At 44.0% G+C, this 24,310-nt stretch overlaps 1 protein-coding gene across 6 annotated transcripts in view; it reads left to right on the plus strand.

The window, feature by feature from the left end:
- The window catches only part of PASD1 (PAS domain containing repressor 1), a 96,242-nt gene that overhangs the window by 41,733 nt on the left and 30,199 nt on the right, over window positions 1-24,310 (plus strand). For 5 of the 6 annotated variants that reach the window (XM_057425257.1, XM_057425251.1, XM_057425255.1 and 2 more), the window contains exon 1: window positions 2,649-2,829. The exons of the other annotated variant lie outside the window; for it this stretch is intronic. The gene's annotated coding sequence lies outside the window, so the exon portion shown is untranslated. Of the gene's footprint in view, window positions 1-2,648; window positions 2,830-24,310 lie in introns of those variants that run through there. 6 annotated transcript variants of the gene reach the window in all.

The raw sequence follows: 24,310 nt of genomic DNA on the forward strand, positions 1-24,310 counted from the left end.
GAATGTCATGCCGAATTTGAGATGAGGCTGAGATGTCTGATCCTGTACCGGGGCTGGTTCATGGCTTTGCACTGCACAATGCAAACATTTCCTGGCTATGAATTTTTGCCGTATGTCATTTAAAGACTAGTTTGGGCAGCCCTTTGCTCTGGATAAAAGATTGTGCATGGGAGTGTGATTCTGCAAAATACAGCCTAAGCTATCCGTCTATTTCTTCGTTTAATTCTGTTACTCCTTAATGGTGCCTGCCAGGCTGCAGGATTCTCCAGTCCACCGAGTGAGTCCAGTACGGACAGGCTGTTTCAGATAGATATGTATAGATCTATATAGAGATAGTGTTATATTCTTTGCTGTTCTTATTCTTTGGCTCAAACCAGTTCTCTCTTGGGTTTATTGCTTCTGGCATGTCTTTGCAGCACAGCATTGTTAAAAGCTAATAATATAAACAAATCTGAGGCTATGCCAACCACTGACGAGTACAGCCAAAGCTGCCCAAGGCCACAGCTTGCTGAGGAACGTGTGAATTTTGTTGTGGCAGAAGTGTCTGCATCCCCGTTCTTTTTAACTTTTGGAAGAATTTTAGTGGAGAGTTTGCTCTTCCAAAGGAGATAATTAAAGCAACTTACATGGAAACTCTTCCAGCATTGCTATAGGAGGAATAGCCCCTGCATTCTCAGCCTGGTGTCTCCACCTGCCTGGGGCTGCAGGGGAGTTGGTTGAAAAAACTGTCAATAAGACACAGTTTGAAGTGCAGTTAACACATAAAGTGGCATTTCTGAGTGTTTTGCTTTAGTAGAAGAGAGTGCTTATGCTGTTTGCTGTGCCTGTCAGGCTCATGGGACAAGGGGTGGCTGTGGAAGTGTCCCAGGTGAAACCTGGTGGCAGTGCCAGAAAACCCAGCCAGCTGCCAGTGCAACCTGGGGCAATGGCTGTGGCATTTGGTGCTTCCAGGGCAACCTGCCCCAGCCCAGCCCAGCCCAGCCCAGCCCCTATGGAGTCACATCCTGCCTGTGCTGCCCACAGCACCCATCTGTGGGTGCTGGATCTGAAGGGTCTCAGCTGCAGAGTGTGGTGTTACCCTTATTCCTGATCTAATCCCCCAAATGTATACCTGCAGGCTCACCTACATGGTCAATGGCATCCTCTCAGTGACTCGGGTGACAGGGCTGCACTGCAGGCTGCAGAGACCCACCTGAACTCAAGTGAAAAAAAAGCCAGAAATGCTGCATTTGATCCCTGTTTGTACTTTGCCTGTAAGAGGGCAAGAAGGATTTTTCCCCCATGAATGAGGGCAGGGTTGCTGTGTTTCATGTGACAAGGCTGCATGCCTCCAATACGTGCTCTAAGTGGGAAAATGGGATTTGCCACTTGTGGCAGTCAGCTCAACCATGCTATTTACTTTGTCTCCAGTAAGAAAGAAGATAAGAAATACTAACTGCATGCAAAGGTACCCTTTCTCTTGTCTTCATCAGTAACAGCTGATGTTCCTTAGGGTTATTGCTGTAACAACATCACTGCTCTTTCCTCAGTGGCATCAGGTTTATATTAAAAACCTCATAAAAAGCCTTTTGTCCTGTGTCCCCTTTTTGGTTCTGCTTTTGTCCCCCGCGCTGTGCTTTGGGGTACTGGCTGAGGGCTGGGAGAGGAACAGGAATTTTGGCTGAGCAAAAACTACTCACCAAAACCCCTCTAACTTGTAAGTAAGGAGAGCATGTGGGTTTGGAAGGGGGTTACCTGATGCAGCTGCCTGCAGCGGCCCAGGGCCTGGGTCAGGGACCCAAGCGATACCCCCAGTCCCACGCTTCCCAGGACACCCCAACCCCGCCACGAACACGCGTTCCCCAGCGAGCGCTGATCATTCCTCCCACCCTCCGTCCCCTTGGCGGTGCCTCGAGGAGAGGAAGGAGGAGGCTAGAGACCAGCTTGATGCCACAGCTTTTGGTATCTACTGCTTCCAGAAACCCGGGAAGTATGAATTTCACCCTCAGCCATTAGCAGTACCTGATGGAAGGGTGAACCTGTGTCCACCCGGAGCTTGGGCATTCCTTGGTGGGAACTGGGGACAGAGCAACGCGCTGTCCCTGGAGAGGAGGGAAAATGATTACAGTAGAGAAAGGGAAGAAAAAAATGAAGTCGTGTGAGGAAGGAAACAGCAAATGTTAAATCAGTGACTCATGGCATGGGATGACTAATCCCGGCAACGCACTGCTCATGTCGGGCATGGAATTTGTGCCGAGCGCCTCGTGGGGAGAGCAGGAAGGTTGTGGTGCCTTACCGGGGCAGGTTAAAAACGGGAGCACTGGCGCCTGACCACTGGGCAGCCGGGACTGCGCTCCGTAGAGCGCCCGGGAAAAGCTGGGGAGGTCCGGGACATGACAGCCGGTCCCGCTGGGCTCCGCGGCCGAGTCCGGCCCCGCGCCTCGGTGCCGGTGTCGCCGCTGATGCCGGTGCCCGCGGAGCGGTGGCTATGACCTACTTTGGTCCGGCCCCTCCCGGGGCACGGCACCGCAGCTCCCCGCGCCACCTGCCCTGCCCGGGCGCGCGTCCTGCGCCGGTTCTGCGCGCCCTCCGCCTACGCCCTGGTCGCGTTCCCTCCCCGAGCTCCACCGGGGCGGGGGGAGCGATGCCCGGGCCGCGCTGCAGCCGCGCTCCCCGGCACCCCCACCCGGCCCGTGCCAGCCCGGCCCCTTGCCCTGCCCGCGCTCCTGCCATGTCTCCTCTGGGCAGCGGGATCCCGGGGCGGGCGGTAACCCCGGCGGCCGGGGGGGCACCGCGCTGTGGCTGGGCATGGCACTGAGAGCGGCTCCGGGACGCGCATCCTCCTAGGCGGTACGTACGGCCCCGCGGAACCCGGCGGAGTTTGGGGGGGTGGGGGTCCGTCATTCGCAGTCCGCGGGGAGCCCCCGCTGCAGGGCCGGGGGCGCAGCACCCTTCACTCAGACCTGCCCTCGCCCAGCACCCCCGGCACGGTCCCGGTTAAGTTTTGGAGAGGGAAACGTGCGGCCGCGAATTGAGTCTTCTGATCCCCCCCAAAAACCGAACCCGGGCTGCGCGGGGATCGGTCGGTGCGGAGCCAAGCGGGGACCGGCACCGGCACGCCCCGGCCCCGTGGGTACGGACCGGCTCGGGAATAGCCGGAGACTGGGCACAGCTGAGGGCTGCGGGGTGCTTGGGTGGGGTAACCCGGTTTTCTGTAAGCTAACATGGGCCTGAGTGCCGTTTTCTCGTTCTGGCTGGAAGTTCTGTCGTTCTGGGAATGCGTTCGTCTGAAAACGCGGCAAGGAAAAACCTCCACACAGTCTTGCGTCTGGAGATAGCATCTCAAATCCAGGTTGCAAAGTTACTTCTGCCACCGTGGTTATTGTGTCATTTGATTTTACACACCGTTTATACTATAAGCGGGGAATTACGGAGGCTTTGAAAGTCCCTCGTCTGTTTCAGTTGTGTATTTGTGAATGGTAACTCCAAGACTTGGCTCTTAATGGCAGAAATTGCAAACTGATTGATCTGGGTAGCTGGCACTGGAAGCACGAGTCAAAACTGAGCCCTGTGTGATTCATAACCGAGGTGTTATAAGAACTTGTCTTTGTGAAATGCCACAGTCCCTAAAAGCAGGAGGCTCCTGAGCCATCCGCAGAGCCAGTCTCTTCCCAGTGGATTTTGGAGTCCGGCACAACAGTCCTTTCTGGGGGAGCAGAACCAGCACCTGAGTGCTAGCAGATCCCTGCATGAAGTTGTCTTCTTCAGCAGGGGAGTAGAACCTGGAAATGGTGTACCTGAAATCAAAGCTGTGAAGGTGTCCCATGCTCTACCTGCTGTGAGGTGCAGTACCACCCGGGAAGACAGTGTTATTTATTAACCCAAGTTTATTTTGTCGTGTGCAGTGAAAGCAGTGGCGCTGATTTAACTGATGAGATAAGATGTTCTGGTATATAGATGGGGAAATGTCATTTTTAGGCAGAATGATGGTGCTCCCCTTATGCTGGATTGCTTCTCCCTAATCCCTAGCTCTGGAAATGGGTATTTGCCTTAAAGAGACAGCTAGCTTTTCATGGGTTTGATACGTAGGTTTTACACTCCTCATAGGTTCTTTGAAGCAGCAGGTAATGCCGGGAGTATGCAATGTGAACCCCTTGTACTGAACAGACTCCAGTGTGTGCTGTTTGGGTTGTGATTTTGTGTCATTTTTATAAGCTTCCTATGCTGCAATGCCTCACCATAGTTATCCAGTCAGAAAAATACGTTTGGATTTGGGGTTTTCTAGATCTTGTATATTTAAAAAGGTAATTTTCCTGTAATGTGTTAATCAGAGTAAAGCAGCGTGTCAGTGGAGGAGCACAGCACCCTGTGCACTGATGCACCGCAACAACAGCACTAGGGGCTCTGTGGCTAATGAAGTTCTGACAGGCAGCGAGCATGAGTGAGGAGAGCAGGCTCAGGAGCGGAGCCAAAAGTGGAAGTTTGTGTGGAAGGGGGGCATTCTGTCTCTTGGGCTAAACATGTTTGCTACTGAATCTCTAGATTTTTTGTGGAAGATGTACTAGGAAAAATGCAAATGGCTTTAGGAGTGGTTGCTTGCTGCTCCTTTATTGTGTGCATTCAGAGCTGTGGATTAGTTACTTGATCTAGAGGGAAAAGTAAAATTGGTTTGAGATGTTTTGATTGATAAGCTGCAAGCTTCAGTGAAATTTGGCATGTAATGGTATGTGATGGTTCCTGTGTTTTAGCCACTCAGACTATGTCTGTGTTAAATTATTTTGCTGGTTTAAGACACACTCAAAAATAGCACAGGGTTAAAGATTAAAATTTGCAAATGAGTAGTTTGTAATTAAAGTCTCATGGTGGTGGGAGCAGCATTACATGTCAGAGATACTGATGTTGAATCCAACTTCTGCTCATTAGTAATATCAAAAATTGGTAACTTAATAGAGATACCAGTCTAATCGATATTTAGATTTATTTAATTTGGAGCTCAGGCTCATCTGTGCACAGAAGTTGCAGTGGTTTGCCCTAAATTATGCAACCTCCCAAGATTCACATGTAATAATAAAAATGTTTTACTGCCAACGTAGCTCAATCCTTCAGTACTGGGGGAATAAGCTGTGTGCCTATACCAGAACAACTGAATGCAGGCTTGTTCTGGAGCAGTTATGGATTCTAGTGGCATTAACCAAAATAGTAAAACCTGTAAAAACCAAAATTGCGCAGACCAGCCTTTGCTGGTAGAACTAAAATGGTACCCCATTATATCACTTCAGTTCCAAATATCTGTTAACAAAATCAGCAGGTGCAAAAACTGCATTTATTTGTTTCAACATGGATGACACCATTTTTCTTTGGTATCACTTTGTCCACCTAAGGCCAGGCTCTGCTTGGTGTGCCCCACATCACCCCGTGCCCATTAGCACAGCCACAGCCGATGGGGCTCACCTGCCTGCAGCCATGTCATGTCTGTCCTGTTCTGCTGCCCAGGGTAGGCAATTTCCCTTCTTTCCCTTACTTTTGGTGCACAAAGGGTTGTGCAAATTCTTGCCCTGTGGCCTGTATGCTGAACAGTTCCCCTGGACAGAAGCCCTGCAAAACCCTCTTTATTATTTCTCCAGTCTCACTTGAGCCCAGGTTTTAGGTGAGTTTGAGGTAGTGGTGAGGACTCGGCAAGTGCTCTGTGCACAGCTGGGCTTGCTGGCTGCACATCTGCTCGGCCTCAGAATCAGCAGATTCAGTCAGACTGCAAAGGTGTGTACAGTGAGGGACTTTGACCTACTTCATATTCCATTATTGGCTTTGGCCTTGTCTACATGGGGAGATTATGCCAATTCAGTTTAAGTCTGTTTTTAAAGTGATTTGATTAACCTGATGTGACCTCATGTAAAGACATTCTTATTTTGGTTCAAATGAACTTATTTGGGTGCAACCAAAACCTGCGCTTAGTCAAGGTACACAGAACTGAAATTAGATGTACCTAAACTGAAAGGAGAACTGATGTCTCTAAATAATGACACAACTTTCTCATGAAAGCAGAACCTTCCGTAGAATCTGGAACAGAGTGTAATTACTAACAAACCTGCAGAAGACTGAAAGCTGTTCATAGCAAAGTTAAAAAAAAAAAAGCAAAAACTAAGAAAACAAGCAAAACATAAATATCTTAGGAAGACAAATGAGAACTGCCAGTAATCCCAGTCCTGGAATACTGAAAGCAGTGGCACAAGGCTTGCAGGGATTGCAGAAGGTTCTCCCAGGGCTCTTCAGCTGCAGAAGAGGGAAGCATTTGTGTCCTGTACATGGAGTCCCAGTGCAGTCTCAAAAATAAAGAGGCAATGCAGGGAAGTATAGGCCCTGCTGGTTTGAATGCAGTAGTACACAGTGTCTCATGATGTATTTCGTAAGGAAGAATAATTAGACATGGAAATAATGAGGAAGCAGGGTAAATTACAAGAAGATTTTTATCATAGATGGATTGTGCTAGACTAATCTACCATCTTTTTTGTATAGCAGATTATTTAGGTGGGGTAGGGCAGGAATGTCATTTATCTAAGGCCAAGCATTTGATACCATGCACACAGGACATTATTGCTTAAAATAAAGATGGTGATTCAATACAAGAATTGAAAGGTGCAAAAGGAGCTGGCTAAGGAAAAGATGCAACAGTGGCATGTAAACAAAATTGTCTGAATGGAGAGAGGTATTCAAAGAAAGTCATTGAGATGGAAACAGATTAGTGCTGTTTCTCTTGCCACCAGGCTCTGCTGAATGGAGCCACTCTGACCTGTGGGTAGGGTGTGGGTGTGTGCCCAGGAGCTATGCAGGGTGACACAAAGGTGGGAGGTATTGTCGGTAAGGAGGAGGATCAGATATCATACAAAAGGAATTTAGATGACTGTTGATCGGAGCGATAGAAATAAAATGATATTTAATAGTGCTGAGTGCAAAGTCATGCAAAGTTTTAATTGTGGAGACCAGTAACAAGAACTTCCAGTGTGAAATAGGAGCCCGTCAACTGTCCATGACAGAAGGGAGAGATGTGGATGCGCTGGCTGGTCAGGAGATACCTGCAAGCAAGCAGTGAGATACAGCTGTGAAGGAGACCAATGACATCCTTGGATATCAAAGGAAAACAATATGACAGATTCAGGGAAGTGTGGTATCATTGTACAAATCATCATAGAGAGTGTTGGCACAAGGGCTTTCTGTTGCTCATGGAGTAGCCCATTGGCATGTTGCATAGCCCTGGACATGCCAGTCAAGAAAATGTTAAAATTACAGCAGTAGGAGGGCTAGAGGTGTGGTTATACAAATGGACCTTCTGTTGTATGAAGTGAGGTTAAAGAGCTCTGGCCAGATGAATAAATGAAAGAACAGGTTACAGTAGGTGTTTTTACACACAGTCAGGACTGAATACCGAGAAGGCAGAAAAACTAAGTCAAAAGATAGCATCTGCACAAAATCAAATTGTCTGAAAGTCAGCCATGAATAAATTTGGATGGGAAATTAGAAGAAAGCATCTAGCTACCTAAGGATTGGAGTTGTGTAATAGTCTTTCAATTAGGATGGTTTTGAGATAGATCTTGATAATCTCATGAAAGAGATTGTACAATTAAATTAATGTTCCTAGAGATAGGAAATTAAGTTTGCAGAGTTAGTCCTTTGGTCTCCAGTATAGTCGTATTTTTAATGTAAGGTTGAAAGGAGAGCGGACCTGGTTTTGTTTGCACTATTAACCCCATAAATCAAGGTTTGTGCTGTTTTGTGGGACCCAAAGCAAGAATGAGTTTTCCCTGTTGCTGCAGATTTGGATCTCTTTCTCTGCAAACTTTGCCTTCCTCTCAAGCACTAGACATTGGAAGTGTGCATTGCAGATTCCCTGTAGCAGTAGATGGGCACAGTTGCCTGCAGTTTTTTTCTGGTACGCTCCCTGGTTTTTAACCTGCTAGTCAGATTTGGGGCCAGAGAGACATTTTTCCTTCAGGTTGTGTTGCCAGTAACCATGCTGCACTTCATAGTATGTTTTCTGGGATCTGTTGCTACTGTTGTTTCATGAACTTTTGAGTTCATGCTGCGCAGTACCGGCAGTGTTCTTCACCTGCCCTTTTCTGTGTCACAATGCAGTTTAATCTTTCATGCTTCTGATGTGTATCATAAGTTTGTTGTACAATGTGAGGATGTGTTCTGGGGTTCCTGGTGCATCTCAGCAGATTGAAGAGATGTCACAAAGTAATAGTGTCATTAATAGTGTCATTTTCCAAGACTGGAATGTTGGGGTTGGTGTTCCCTTTCAACCTCATACAAGTTGCAAAACTGGACTTAAAATCAGCTCTGCTTAGGTGCTGTTCAGAGCAAATTGTGCAGGGTAGCCTCTAGAATAAAGAAGTGATTGCTGACCATTGAGGATGGATTAGTAGCTTTAAAACCATGATGTTGTTATAGGAAAGTTGAATGTATAATGTGCATCTTATTGCAAAAAAAAAAAAAGAGATAAGGAAAAAAAATGACAGAAAGCAAGCAGGCAGGCAAAAAGGAAAACAGCTTGAGTTAGCCTGAAGCAGCGATCACGTACCTGCTAAGCTGCCTGTACAGAGAAATTGAAATATGGAAAAATGACAGTGCAGATGAGAATAATATTGAGATGGTAGAGAGGAAGCGTGTTAACCAAACTCCATGGAGCTGTTGAAACACATCGAATCATGAGACTGCAATTTGTATTCTTAGGCAAACACAATTGTATAATTGATTAATTTCCTGTCATTTCTTTAGTGCATAACATGCATAACACTGCAGTAACCAGGAGGCTTGTTAAACATTACGGAGAACACTGTAAAATATATCTTTGCTTAGGAGGGAGGGAGGGAGGCAGAGCAAAGCCTTGGAGCAGTAACTCTGGAGGACTGATACACGCTCAAACACGAGCAGTTGGAAGCAACCTTCTGTCGCTGGTGGTTGATGAGCATAGGGTGGTTTGCTAGTGATGTGCATGTTCTGGATATGTTTGACGAGGTGTCAGTGGCTGATAACTGCCTTGAACACTAGTGCTGCCTGAGCTTTGTAGAGCACATGGAATGGGGACAGCTATGCCACCCTCCCACTGGGTCCCTAACAGCCAGGGATCCTGAGCAGGCAGGGAAAGCAAAAGGCTTGGTGTTTCCTGTGCCACTGCTTACATGGCATGGAGGGCTGTGCCACCCTCCATCAGCTTCTGGGACCTCAGTCCTGCTGGACTGCTTCTCAGAGACCTTTTGCATGGAACAGAAACATGGAATTTTACACTGAGTATGCTGGGCTTGGCTGATAGCTGTGTTGTACCTGCAGCTGGCACCTGCACTGTGCCCTGGCTCTGGGCAGGGATTTAAGCAAACTCCTCTGTTCCCAACAGCACTGTCATGGCTCAGCAAATATGAACACTGGGTCTCTGTCCCCTACAATTAGTGTTCCCTCTCACCTATAGTTAATCTACATATCAGTGTGAGGTGCTTTGTTGAATGTCAGCTATAGGCAGATTGATTGATTAACTAATAGATAAATACAAAGATATTCGTAGGTGTGTTTATTCTTGTTTACAAACAGCCCAAGCTTAGGCAAGATTTCTGAATATGTAGCAATGGCAGGAATCATATCCATAAAAGTGCTAATCTCTCTTGCTTCATCTGTTCAGCCCACAAACACACACATACACACATGCTTAAATTAAATTAATAAGGTTTGTTTGTTCTCTTCTGGGCTCAGCCTACTTTAATGTTGTTTAACTCCCAGCACAGTGTGGCACGTAGCTTCAGGACAATAAAGTTTTGAGCATAAGCAACATACTAAATAAACCATTTTTTTTTGGTAAATAAATGAACAATAGATGAGTTGGCAATAGCTCCCATTGCCACTAATTATTTTGCACAGACAAGACAACATGATAGGAAGGTTTTCAAGCAATGCAGAGGCTTTATCTGAAGGGGATGAGATGAAACCCTGGCCCTGATGAAGGCAAAGGTTCAACTTCCATTATGTTCTGCACAGCGAGGACCTCTCAGTGCCAAACAGAAGAGCCAAGCAGAAAAATAAATGTCCCTGGGAGTCAGCCCTTGGGTTTAGGCTGTTTAAGGCTCTACTGCACAAACTGCAAACATGTTTTTATGTACAGAGAAGGATGCTGTGTGTTTGGTCCACTGTTGGATTGTCACAGCAAACGCAGCAATTACAAAGGCTGTAATAACTGGGGAGGGTTACACCCCTTGCTGAGGAAGTTTGGCTGTAAACCTGTTTGTCCTGTCTCTGAGTGAAATGTATGCTGGCATGATTTACAGTGAATTCAAAATATCCATTCTGATCAAACTGTTTCCAATCAAATTCTAGTAAGTGATGTATTAAGTGTGTGTTGAGTCCTATGTGTTAAAAAGGCAGGACTTTGGTTGACTCCTGATACAGAATCATTGAATCATAGAATCATAGACTAGTTAAGGTTGGAAAGGACCTTAAGATCATCAAGTTCCAACCCCCCTGCCATGGGCAGGGACACCTCACACTAAACCATGCCACCCAAGGCCTCGTCCAAGCTGGTCTTGAACATTGCCAGGGATGGAGCATTCACAAGCTCCCTGGGCAACCCATTCCACTGCCTCACCACCCTATCAGGAAAGAATTTCCTTCTTATATCCAATCTAAACTTCCCCTGTTTAAGTTTTAACCCATTACCCCTTGTCCTATCACTACAGTCCCTAATGAAGAGTCCCTCTCCAGCATCCCTATAGGCCCCCTTCAGATACTGGAAGGCTGCTATGAGGTCTCCACGCAGCCTTCTCTTCTCCAGGCTGAGCAGCCTCAACTTTCTCAGCCTATATATACTGACATATTTACTAAAGATGAATATCAACAGTTTGCTTTTACTCGCAAGTAGAATAATTTGAACGGCTTCATTTTGGGGCAGGCTTTTAACAGAAGGGGCGCAGTAGGAAGTATTAATAAAAAAAACCTCTTTGTGCTAATCTCGACACCTACATTTTCTATGTAACCTTGCTTATTGCAGAGGTCTGAGCCTTGCCATTAGCGAAGACAATGTGTCAACATAGAAAAAGTGAGTTACTTTATTTTCTTTCAATCCTGAGCACTGGGGTTAGCCTCCCATATGGCAGTGGTGCTGTGGAGCTGTGTGATTGCAGAGGGAGTATGCATACTGCCCCTTGGGTGCCAGCCCTGGGACGGACAACTCTCACTGCTCATACTGCTGGAGCATGGACTTATGTGAAGCTAAATCACTTTCTTATCTGGGGTATCTTCGTGTCTCTTGAGACTTGGCTCTTCAACTCTAAGACCTCCTGCTGCCTATGTTTCACCATCCCCAGAGCAGAAGTTCAGTATCTGGGGAAGTTTGCACAATTTGGGAATCCTTGCTAAAAATTTTGTTATGTGGGGAAATTGTCTCCAATTCAGTTTTGCTACTTTCTGGAAGTAATTCAGAGTTTGGAAGGAGAGAGTCCCAGAAGAAGGTTGTTAGAGTAGGAGAGTGTATATGATATATATACCAGGGCTGTTCTGCAATAGTCCTGATATACTGTCTGGGAAAGGCAAAGATTGATTGTCTACAATGGGAGAAGAATAAATGCAGTGGAATAAAATTGTCACTGAAGCATTTGGAAACAAGAAATGAGGCTGAACCAGGACTTTGTTTTATCCAGGGCACATATTTCAAATCTGGAGCTGAATTCCTCATCTTGGATATATTCATAGTTAGAAAGGCAGCTAGTAGAGCTATCAAGATCTAGATTGTTAGACTGGTTAGTTTGTTGGTAATAGGCTGTTGTGACTGGAGCAGAATATCTGTTTTCACCTGAGGGATGGAAAAAAAGACTAGTGCAAAGAAGAACAACTTCTGTATTTTGATTTTTTTGGAAGTAAAGCATATGAATATTAGTAAGTGATCCAGCTGGAATAGCATCTTTCTTTAAACTGTCCTTAGAGATAGTGCATTACATTAACATGGATTTGATTGCATGGTAAGTAAAATTTTATAAATATAAATCATCATCATCTTATCTCAAAAGCTGCAGTGCTATGAGAAAACTATTCTGGGATTTTCTAACATAGTCCAGTTTGAATTGTTTGAATAAGAAGAGATATCAGTGAATAAATCAGATAATGAGCTGCTTTACATAGAAGGCATAATGCCTGTTTATGATGTATAGAAGTCCTATGAGAGATGAATTGTCAGTTTAATCTTCTTTGGATTGTGCTTGAAATCTACTTTCATGAAGCTTTCCTGGCTGTTCCAGAGATTACTGTTCAGACACTTACATAGACTTTATGTTTGATATACAGCTCTACAGGGTCCTTAGCAGGCAAATGTTCATTTTCTTCAGTTGTTTTTATTTGGTTTCTTGCCTTTGGAGTAAAATCTGTAGTGCTCATAGGTGTTGCCAGAAGTTTTCTTCTGATCTTGTTGCTCTTGTCAGAGCCTGGGAAGCAGTGTTATCTCCATGGTGCACAGTACCAGAAGGAGCAGTAGTACAAATCATCTCTTTTGTCATCAGTATCTTTTGACACAACATTGCAGAGCTTTGCAGTTGACCTGAGAGAGGCAAAGATTTCTCCCTTGCAGAAATGAGGAGTATGGAGTTTGGAGCCATTGCAATAAATGCTTACTGCAATGCTTTTTTTTGTAAGTTCTCATGATAGATGTTCTGTGGAAAAGAGGATTGCTGGGTGAATAAAATCAGATTAACTAAACGTTAAATTTTTCCCTCTAACAGTGCATTTTGATTGACTGTTTACCCATAAACCAGCTATTTTTTGAGCAAAAATGTGGAATTCATTTTTGTGTCTTTTCTGACATGAATATCATGGTTTACTAGGGAATCGTCTCAATCAGCTTTACTAGCAGCTGGTTTTCCTCCCAGCTTTGAAACACTCACAGCAGCTTCAGTCAAAAAGCCATGATGGGGAAACGTTGCTGGAAGGATGACATGTAATGCCAGAGTCTGGTGGAGCAGGATTGCTGCTCTGCATAGAGGAAGCAAACATCTGTGAGATATTAAAAACTTTTGACAGGGATAGTAAGATAATTCTTGAGATAATTTCATGTCAAGCTCTGCTCTGTCTCCTGCCAGGCTTCTTAAACCCTAGGTCATGAGGTGGAGAAAATCATGGGTTGATTGTGTCATCCCTCACCTGTAGAAACAGAACTTCCCAATTGCAGTCAATCGCCACCAGACCCGGGTAGCTTGTTGTCACCCTCCTATTAAGGATGACTGTTTCTGAGACATTAAAATTCTTGTCAGGTCTTGATACGGATCAGAACAGGCTTAAATCATCATCAGGAACAGATGTGCGATACCTAATCAGTTATTTCCTAGGGAAAATGAGTTTGATTGCATGAATAGTTGTAAACCTTTCATTCAGCGATTCAGCTACTACGGCAATGGTAAACAAGCTTCTGAGGCTGAGGAGAAGTATTTTGTGGTCCTGTACCTGATTTCTTATTTGTTTAAACTTTTGTGTAGAAGAAAGCAGCTTAGGTACTTGATTACCCTTTGTGACAGCACTGATCGTAACCAGGGGCTCCCTCTGAAGAGACCCAAACCTGCTTAACCCTAGTAAACACAGCAGCTTCATCCTGGTTTACAACATGCAGTGTTTGTCCATAGGATGAGCACAAAGCTGCAGATTTTGCCACTGGGACAGGCTCATGGCACAGGAATTAATTTTGGCTTTGGTAGCAAGATGACAGCACCAAAATGTCCATCCTCTGCCTCAGTTTTTCACCTGCCCACCCGATGCCAAGCTTTGGTGGTAAGCATAGTCCTTGGCTGGGAGCTGAGCCAGGACTCGGTGCTCTGTGCCACTGTCATGCAATTGCTATGCGATAACTCTTCTGGTTCTTTGAAGCTTCGGCTCTACGTAAGCAATAATTAACAACGCGGCTTGAATTTCTTGCTTGTTTTGCACTTTTCACTTCTTGAAAACAAAACTGAATTAAATTGGAAGAAACTTTAATGTGAAATCAGGATGGGTATAATACTAATTTCTGTGAAGTAGGTAGGAATTTTTCTCTTGCAGAAGGGCTGAGGAGAGGAAGGAAAAGAAGGAGGAATTAAGCTTTTCTCTTTTGCCTAATTGCATGTTTTCCCTGCTTGAGGTTTGCCTAAGCTGTTGTATAGTTTGCTTGTGATTTTTAGGAGACATGCACAAAAGCAGTGCAGGAAAGGAGGAGGTTGGGAGTGCTGATGATATTTGCCTCTCAAACATGGTGTGAAATTCTGAGGAACCTGGGACTGCCAGCTAAAGGTCATGGACATTTTTAACTTACGCTGCTGGCTTCATGCTACTGCGTAGATGTTTGTCAGGGAGCTTGGTGGTATTATGTAGTTGGATTATCACAAAAGCAAGCTCCCTTTTTACCCATGTCTTTTTTAGGAATGTACATTACACTATGGCTCTTTCCATCAGCTGGTTTTAATGTGTGTTTTCTTAGCCAGCTTAATTTTTTGTGTTAAATACAGTTGTGGATGTTGTTACTATGTGGGCACATGGCTTCAGGTGCTTTGGTCACAAAAGCCCTAGGTAATAAATTCATGTTTATCCTAATTCTGGAAAGCACAAAGAAATCCCACCATTTTCACCCAAGAACTACACAGATGGTTAAAAAAATAGGCATATGAGAGTGGATCTGGCTAAATGAAGGGCCAAGCTCTTCAATGCTCTTTTAACTCCATTCCAGGTAAGACATGATCTCACACTGCACCCTTGTCCGCTGGCCTAATCTCTTACTTGAAAATGAGGGACCACAGAAATCTATAGGTACAGATCTACTGTCCTTGTCAGCCACATCCGTATAGCCAGCATTGCTCAGGAGAATGGCAATATCCATTGCTTTTGCCATTAACTTAGTAGAGGAGAGTTATCCTTTGGGAGAGATGGGCCCATGTGTTTAATTTACTGGCTGTATTGAAGTCTTGATTTTGGCTCATTCTAGGAGGATTCTTAGTGCTGGGCTCTTGCAGATCTGAAAAGAAGTGTGTTTTAAATTCTTTTGCATGCATGCACAATTGTAATCCAGCGACAGCATTTAAACATCCAGAAAAAAACGTATGTCCTGAATTTCAGGGATGCCCATCCTTGTAGGACATAGCCAGTTATCTGTCCTGTGTTGTTCCTCTGCCATCAGTGAGAAACGCACTGCAGTGGGTGGCAAGGGACTGTGTGCTTTGCAGCACTGGCAGAGAGGCTAAAGAGACCAGAGCCTCTTAGAAGGCATGATGCTGTTGGATCCATTCCCTTTCCCCTGAGTGCCTGTGTTTACTCAAATCTGTTTACATGAGCATTATCTGTGAGGAAAACATCTTTTCTGCCCTTAAATAGTTAAAAAAAACCCAACCAAACCTTCAAGAGAATCCCTGAAGCAAGTGGACATTCAGTCACACTGAGTCATATTTTGTTATTATGGCTGATTATCCATCCGGCCATGCAAATATACTGAAAAGGGGGGAAAAAAGGATATGTGTGAGTAGCTTATCTAAAACAAAACAAGGCCTTTGTGCATAATATGTGAAACAATAATGACCTAGTACAAAAGTGTTCCACTGACTGACATATTTGCAGTCTAAACCCAATAACAAAGTAATAAGAGGGATCTGTGGGTGTTTATCTTCTCTTTTCTTCTTTCTGAAGGGAAGTTTTGCTTTTTCATTATATTTCTAGTGCATATCAATGGTACCTTGCAGAACGGTGAATATGATTGCAGTTAATTGTTTAAATATGCTTTTATTCCTGAAGCTCTCAAAACAAATAGCCATCTTCTGAGGAGATAGTTGAGAAGTGATGGGGGCAAGATAGTGCAAAAGAGAATATTGGATATCAAGTTAAAAGTGCTTCAGAGAAGAGAAAGAGAAGTGTGTGTGCTGGGTTTTTTAAAGAAGGAAAGAAAACCACTGATATTATTAACAATACCGGTAATGTAAGTGGGAGCAATTCTTCTTACAAAAAATTTGTAAGCTTCAATAGTTCAAATCCATCCTTGGTGTAACAATAATGAAGTTGCACTTGGATCAACATCTTTTCTGGTGCATAAGTCTTCTAGTGTTACTTAATGCAGATACAGCGTTGAATGACTTTATCCAAAATGCGTTTGCTGACTATCATCTGTCTTCTTCTTAATAAACAAGAAGAGACATCTGTGGAGGAGGTAGCCACAGAAAACTTTGCATCACAGTGTCCAAGTGGTGCCATTATGAGCTATTCTCAGCTCACAGAGCTGTTCTTTAGCACAGCTAAAATACAAATGTATATTTGGTATTTGGGACCCTTTGCAACTGTATTACGTGTTTGTAATGTGGGAAGTAAAACACTGGGTGGAAAAGTGCCACTTCATGACAACTGTGAATGATTTGGGAAATTCTGAATAATGAGATGAGTTTTCTCACGATAATGCTCAAGTCTAGCCCTTAATCATATACTTGAAACAAGTGGGCTCAGAGCTTATGAAAGGTGTTTACTTATTCAGCTTTAAGGCACAGGCCAAGAAATAACTTGATCGGATTAGCCGAGTTTGAATAGGAACAGCAGCAAATGAGTGAATCAAATAAGTGTGAACAATGCTGCTGTGCTCTCTATTAGAAAAATACCTGCCAGCTGCCATTGTAGAGTGTAATCCTGCAAGATGCTGACGCCTCCAGTTTCCATTGCCTGAGGGAGCTGGACCAGGGCACTTGAGGCATGCAGCTCCCATTACTCACCTTAGTCAAACAATGTTTTTTCTCAGAAATCCTTCTATTCCCTGTTATATAAAGGCTGATTCTTTTCTACCTCCTCTTTCTTGAAAGGCTCTTGGCGCTTACTGGTGCATTGCTGGTTATTCTCAGCTACAAGATTACAGAGATGGCAGTGTAAGGTCAGTGGGGCATGAACATGGCTCAGCTGGAGAGCAGATGTGAGCAGATCATTTAAGGAAAGCAGCTGAAATTCTCGGAGCCAAATGAGGATAAGACAGATTTCGAAATGTAAGGGCTTCATTTAAATTCCTTTTGACTTATGTGCACGTTATACCTGGAATTCAGAATTAAATGCACCAAGAAGGTAAAGAAGTTTTTTACATTTGAACTTGGACTCATGAAGCCAAAGACGTAAAATGAGGTCAGTTAGCTCAGCTACAGTGAATCCTTTGATATTCACTTCACGGATAAGTAGATAAAACTTTAAGCTTGCATGGGAGACTTTGAATTTTAACTACTAAAGCTCTTCTTCATTTTCTCACAGGTCTGTTACATAGAGTGGACAAAAAGAAGCATTTCTTTACTGGGGGGGGGGGGGGGTGGGGTGGTGGTCAATCATTGCAACAGGCTTCCTAGAGAGGTGGTTGATGTCCCAAGCCTGTCAGTGTTTAAGACATATGTGGGCAATGCTTTTAATACTGTGCTTTAATTTTATTTTCAGCCCTGAAATGGTCCAGCAGTTGGCCTAGATAATCACTGTAGGTCACTTCCAACTGAAATACCCTATTCCATAAGTCAGTTCAGCTGTTCAGAGAGCTTGTGCTGTTCCACTTCTGCTGCAATACTACTGCAGGTCTCCTCAATGTGTTTTCTTCATTCTTCTGTCTCTGAACCAGAGGTGAGAAGTGGTCTGGCTCTGGAAAATTCATTGCTTTGGCAATTTGGGGTTGAGATTTGGGCTGAAGTCAAGAAGCTGAACTCTGGAAAAGGAGTTGAATTCTTCTCTGGTATGGGAAGGCTTTCAATCTGGTTCAGACCTATCTCTAATCCTTATGTAGTAGTATTTCCTTTTTTTGAATAGCTTCCTTATGTATTGAGTTCCAGAAATTCCAGGCTGGTGATACACATGGAAAACAGATTGCAACAGAGAGCAGATTAAATTACTCAGGTCTAGAATTACTGAGGCAGAATTTTTTTTCTTCATATATTGTTTGAAATAGGAGAAGAATCTTCCTTATTTTAATTTTTATATTTATATGAAGACATTTGAGATCAAATGATTCTGAGCTGCCCTTCCATTGGTCAGCCAGTGCTCGCTTGAGGAAAAAAACCAATGAACTGGGTTTTTTTCCCCTCCTTCATTTGAAACTTAGTTCTTATCAGTGCTGTGTATTTAAGGGAGTTCTTAGACTATAGTATTAGATGCTTCAGGAAGCTTATTGTAGGAGGGAAGACTTGACTAAATGCCAATAGACAGAGCTAATCATTGGGACATCTGGATTCACTTCTTAACTGTGCTGTGTGACCTTGGGTCAACGATTTAGGTGGAGCTTTTCCAAAATGTACATTATTTGGAGGTGCTTATGCTGGGTTTCAGCATGACTGAAAATTAGGCTGTAACTTTCAAATTCAGCTTCCCAAAATTGGGACACTTGTAAAATGAGAGAGAGTAAAATGTGTGCCCCTGTTTCCTCACTTGTACAACAGGGATGGGTAGCTGTTTATGGAGTGTAACGAGGCTTCCTGATGTAAAAGCATTTGAGGAAAGGATGACAGCAAGCTGCTGGCAAAGCATCAAAAAAGTAGACATTGTTCAGCAGAAATCAAAGGATGCTGAACCAGAAACCTTCTAAGTCCTCCCACTCTACCAGCCAAAGGGCTTCCCAGACTGTGTAGAGGACCAAGCAGATCTAAGGAAGCACGGACATCACAGAGCCTGCTGTCTGCAGACTGTCTGTACAGCTGCAGCCCACCCAGCTGCCTTCCCATGTGTTGTCCAACAGCAGCAGAGGAACAGTTGAGTTGCCATTTGCTGGAGCAGGGATCCAGGGACATAGCATTGAGTGTGGACAGGGCAGTGTGGGTGTAGCAAGCCACGTGCCTCCAGGAGGCTGATTTGTGTGACATGCAGTCAGTGTGTGCATGCCTGGATGTAGGGGCAGTCCTGCTGTGCAGGTGTGGATCAGCTATGCTAAACGTCTGGTGAGGTGATGGAAGAGTCCTGATTTCATTAGACAGGGAGTTGGTAGACTCCTCTGGCTCTCATGGCTGATAGGAGTGTGCACCACTTTCACAGGCACATCCTGACTCCAAGATGGACTGTGGTTGCTGTTGGGCTTTGAAGTGAGCTGATGTACGTTTACAGGGCAATGGGCCAAGTCATACACAGCATTTTTCTCCTTACTGGAGCAGAGTAGTTAGGAAGTGTGGTCCTGGAACCACCTAGGACCTACTTCTGACCCAGTTGAAGGCCCTGCTTTTACTGTGCAAGGCAAGCAGTCCTCGAGCCTTACGTTTGGTTTTGCATTGTGAGTTCATCCTCTAGCACAAGCAAACACAAAGCACAAGTGCTCATCTCCTCATCTGTACCTTTCTCAAGCACTGAAATACATTTTGTAATCAAGACTGAGAGAGGCAAAGAAGAAACAAAGAAAAAAAATGTTGTTTGAGGAGAAAAAGAGAACCGCTAAGGACATGAATGCCACTATTGCCTCTTTCAATGAACTGGTAGTTACTGGGATGTTCTTTTGCTGAGAAAATTAGAGAAGAAGGTATTTAGTTTAATTAGCTGATTTTCTTTCTGGTCTAACAATTACATTTATTCTGTGCACAGGGAGAGCATAGGGCATAAAAGTAGGTAGTTTAATGGCACTTAAACTTTATGTAGCTGTCTGCTTGGGATGAGTTTCATCTATAGTTGTAGAAAAGGAATTACAAAAGGGATTTCAGGGTAACGCATCCAAAACCACTGCTTTGATGTCCTAGTGTCTACATAGTTGCCAAAACAAAATCCAAAACTGAAAAAGGACCCGATGACCTCACTTAATGCCGTAAAGACAGCTGATGAAAGCTATGTCCTCTTGGTGGGAGTAACACACAGCACCACCCAAGGAGAAGCTCCCGCTGGTGGTCCCTGAAAACCACGCACCGGGTGTCAGGGTTCCCAGCACCCACTCCATAGCACAGAAGCTAATGCCGTCAAGTCAGCAGAGAGTGTTGGTTTGTTTTAGTTCCAAGCTGTTTGCTCTGGTAGTGTCAAAGCTACTCTAATGAAACCCAGAAATTAGCCAGAATTTCAGCAGTGGGGTTATGATCACTTGCTGTCCCTATTGTTTAAGCTGCAGAATCAATAGCTTTGGGAGGTGTTTTTCACTTGTTAAGCCACTCTTTTCATTGCTGAAATTTATTGGGTTAACCTTCCCACACACACACACCCCATCCTTTGTGATTTGCCAGAGAAGTGAATATGATAGAAAGTGGCCTGAGGCATGAGAGAGGGAGCTCTGTTCACCTTCCCTTCGCGTACACCCAGCAGGAACAGTTCCTTAACTTCCATCAGCAGGAGGTGAGTGGTGCAGGAGTCATCCTGAATGTCGCCGCTGCTTTCCTCGGTAGAAACTGCTCTCAGTGTTTCTTTGCAAGGAGTGTTTATATATGTGTGTCTGTGCACTCACCAACACACACATGCACGTGCACCATCAGGATCAGCCATAAGCAGAGCTTTGAGAGCGTTCTTACTTTCTGGCAATGTTTGAAAATATTGGGTTGAAAAGACTTCTGACTGTTAGATTTCGGTATTGCTGCCTGCTCTCAACTCTCTGTGCCTTTCCTGGGCATAGTTCCACAGCTCAGCTTGTGCTGAAATATTAACTGAGAACAACAGCCTTTGCTCCCACCTACGTGGGGGAAAACTGTGTTATTATTTGAGGATATTTTTTTGGCTCTACATCTGACTGAGTCAGGTACTAATAGGTTAGATATCATTTCACAATGCGACACACGTTTACCTGTCCTGTAGTAACTCAACAGCTGCAAGTGAACACATGTACTTATCCAAAATTGGAGAAGTCTGCAGCGTTGTTTGCATATGCAGTTTTATCCTACCCTCCTTGTGCCAGACGTATGGGTTTGTACTGCTGAGGGTTGTGAATCAGCGATTCTGCCTTTTGCCATGTTTTGAGAATTTTAAGGGGCTATTAGACAAATTGATAGAATTAATTAAATGCATGCCCATGTAACAGAAACCCTGGGGACATTTTAAATAATATTCTACACTGTTGTGTCTTTACCCTGCAAGGTTCAGTAATTTGCTGGAACAGAACAAACTCAGCCAGCTATTTTCTCCAGAATCTGACAAAAATCCTAGAGAACAAAATGTTCCAGTAATCATCTTTTCAAGGGTCTGATAGTTTTTAATCCTTTCTCTCCTTTTCTTTGCCAGAAAACAACAAATGCTGGTTAAAAAAAAAAACAAAGAACCAAATAAACCGAAACAACAACCCAACAAGAAAACCAACACACCATTGTTCCTTCCTGGTTCTTTCATATTACATTTCTGTGCTGAATCACAGTGTTCTGATACAGCCGTTTTGTGGTGTAATTGTTTTCCATAATCTATTTTCTTTGAGTATCTCTTAGCTTCTGTCTTGACGCTGTTAACTGCTATAATGAATGCAGTCATAAATCTGTCACAGGTAAGAAGCGAAATTTAGAGCTCAATAAACCAGGGGAGAGTATGCTGTAGGTAAGTGAGTGCATCACAATGCAATAGTCACAGTAGTGGCACAAAAAGTCCACTTCTGACAGATTAACAGAAAAGGACTATTTGGTTCACTCACTCACCATCGTTACCCATGTTCCAATAAACAGATGCTGTGTGAAAATATAGGTACAGTCAGGCCCCAAAGAGTGCAGGAGTGTCAGCTGCCACAGACAAGTGTGCTGTGTTGGACCATTTCCCTCAGCAGAGATGCAGGTTGGTGTTTCTGTAAGGGATGGAGCTGCACAGCTCCACTGCTGAACTGAGGGGGGGATCCCAGTTCTTCCAGAGGATCTGAAGCTGAAATTAGGAACTATTGGGCAGGACAGGACCTAGTGCTCCTGAGCCTGGACCAAGGGGGTGTGGGAGCCAGCTGTGTTGAAGACACTCATCTGATCCCCACCAGCATGATGCCTAAGATAGTGTGTCCTCAAATAGAGTTTGGCAGTCATGCATGCCTCAGGCCTGGACAAGCCAAGAGTTCCCACAAGTAAATGGCTGACTGATTGTCAATACTGAGATCATGTAACAGGTTTTTTCACTTTGAGAAAGGGAAAGTGAAGAACACATAGAAGAAAAGGCAATGGAAAAGTGAAGGCAGATGACATAAGAAACAACAAGGTGGAAAGAAACCACATTCAAGAAAGATCCAGTTCTCTGAACTGCAAACCAATGGATGTTAAGCGAGGGGGATAAGCCAAAGAAGAGCAGGAAAGAGTGAAGAACAACAGAAGGCAAGGCAGGGCAAGGAAAGGAGAGGGTGAAATGCAAGCAGGAAAAGACTAAGAAAGCAGACGCAACTCCTTTGCATGTTTCAGTCTTTGCATTTCTGTGTTATGGTTTCTTGCTGAGCTGTGCTGCAGTGGTGGCTGCTCAGTGTAAGAGAAGGACTTTTGCAGCGGAGGGTTGTGGGAGCTGCTCCTGTGGCTTTCCTCCATGCTCTGGGTGAATGGCTCAGCAGTGGGTAGCACAGCACAGGCAGCAGGACTTCAGTGCTCCTGTGCTTGAACAGGGGTGGTGATCCCTTCTGTGCTAAGCAGCCCCAAGGATGCAGTGGCACTGTTTGGTTTTTCAAATGTCATTTCCATTAGCATCTTGTAATTGAATCAGTAGCACTTTACTGAAGAGGTTAAATTCTGCCTTTTAAAAATTAAATCAGTGTTTAGCTGTCAACCAGAGTCATGCTCTCCTATTGCCTCAAGAAGAATGAAACATCCGCATATTGGCATATAAACCGTATTGCTGGAGAACGCATTAACTCTCTTATTTATGACTGCATTGTGCCACAAAGTCCTGCATCTTGTAATTGAGGGCTCTCTGATGAATTCATTGCATGTAAAATCTGTGGAAATTATTAGCACGATACATTTCCATAGTGAAATTATTTTCTACAGTGTAGATTTGAAGACTCCCTAACTGCTGTACACTGCTCAAATGCAAAATGTTAGGAAAATTTAAATACAAGCACAACAAAGTTTTTATGCATAGAGAATATTTTTGATTAGACCAGTGGCTATAGTTGGGAAAACCAATCAAATCAGCTGTATTCAGGGACCCTTTTTAGGTGACCAATGAAAGCTTTATTTGTTGCTGGCCACAAACAATTGTGCAGCATTACATTCATAAAGTGATCTTTGCCTTGCCATCAGTGACATAACCAAATACTTAAAATTAAACCTATAATGAAGCATTCATAGGAACTCTTGGTTTCAGGGGATAATTCTTACTAATGTGATGCTACATTAAGAGTTATCCTAAGGTAATATTCTAATGATTTGCAGCAAGCCAATAAATAAACATTGTCTTTAGTCAAAAGCTGCAGGTTTAGGTTGCTCCTGAAGTCAGGCAATTCTGAAAAAAAAAATAATAATTTCCCTTTCTTATTCTCTCTTCAGTAAAAAATGTGCCAGGATATTGCAGGTAGCACTATTACTATTAGCCATGTGTCTGAGAAGTCCATTTGTCTTGTTAAGCCTGTCATACTGTATTACCCTTTCTGTAACCCTGGAAACAACTTCAAATCTGTGATATTTGAAAAGTCGGAAGTATAGCTTGTCCTTAAAATGCTATGAGTGTTTTTTGAGACTCCCCATACCAGGGAAGAAAAAGTCTTTTCCCATTGCACAAGGCATTAAGCAGTGATGGATGTGCATTTCTTTGTGAGGAAGCTGATCCTTGCCTCTTGTAGGTGGGGTGAAAAACAATGAACAGCGCTGACAAGCGTCCTCTCTCTTCACCTGCCCATGGTGTTCAGGAATCCTTCTCTCTAAGTGTTTCACGAGAGGATTTTCAGGAGGCAATAAATAAATTTTGATCCCTCTGGTTAATACAGTTAAGGTCAAAGAGATTTCATCTGGAGCTATTTAAAATACTCTTAACATGCAGACACACCGCTGTCAGTAGTGCTAAGTGCCTTATCTGGCTGAGAAGTGTATACAACCCTTATGAAACTATTCTTAAGTCTTCTGGTTACTATATTTAGCTCTGGCTCATAACAAGACAAAAAGCACTTAGCTAAATGTAGTCCTGAAGTGCTTAATCCAGTTAAGAATATTTTGTCCTTAGGTGTCTCCTACTAAGACTTTTTGTAGCTCACCATCCTGCTGCATCATGCAAAAAGCTTCTCTGTGTGTTTGAGCCTGTGAATGGTTTTATAGCCATTTATTCTGTTAAAGCCTCAAAGTCTGGTGTTGACTCAGGACATCTCTCATGTTCATTAAGGGTGTCCTACTGGGACAGACCTGGGATGCCTTATTCCTCTGCCCCTTGCACCTCACATCAACCAGACTGCAGTGGGATGTGATAGCTGCTGCTAGAGACTGGAGAATCCGGTCTTCATTTCCCAGTTTAGACTGGGTGAGCATTAGCT

The sequence above is a fragment of the Pezoporus wallicus genome, unplaced genomic scaffold (genome assembly GCF_028554395.1).
Source record: "Pezoporus wallicus isolate ANWC-B61680 ecotype Strahan unplaced genomic scaffold, APGP_CSIRO_Pwel_v1 scaffold_6445, whole genome shotgun sequence".
Classification (NCBI taxonomy): domain Eukaryota; kingdom Metazoa; phylum Chordata; class Aves; order Psittaciformes; family Psittacidae; genus Pezoporus; species Pezoporus wallicus.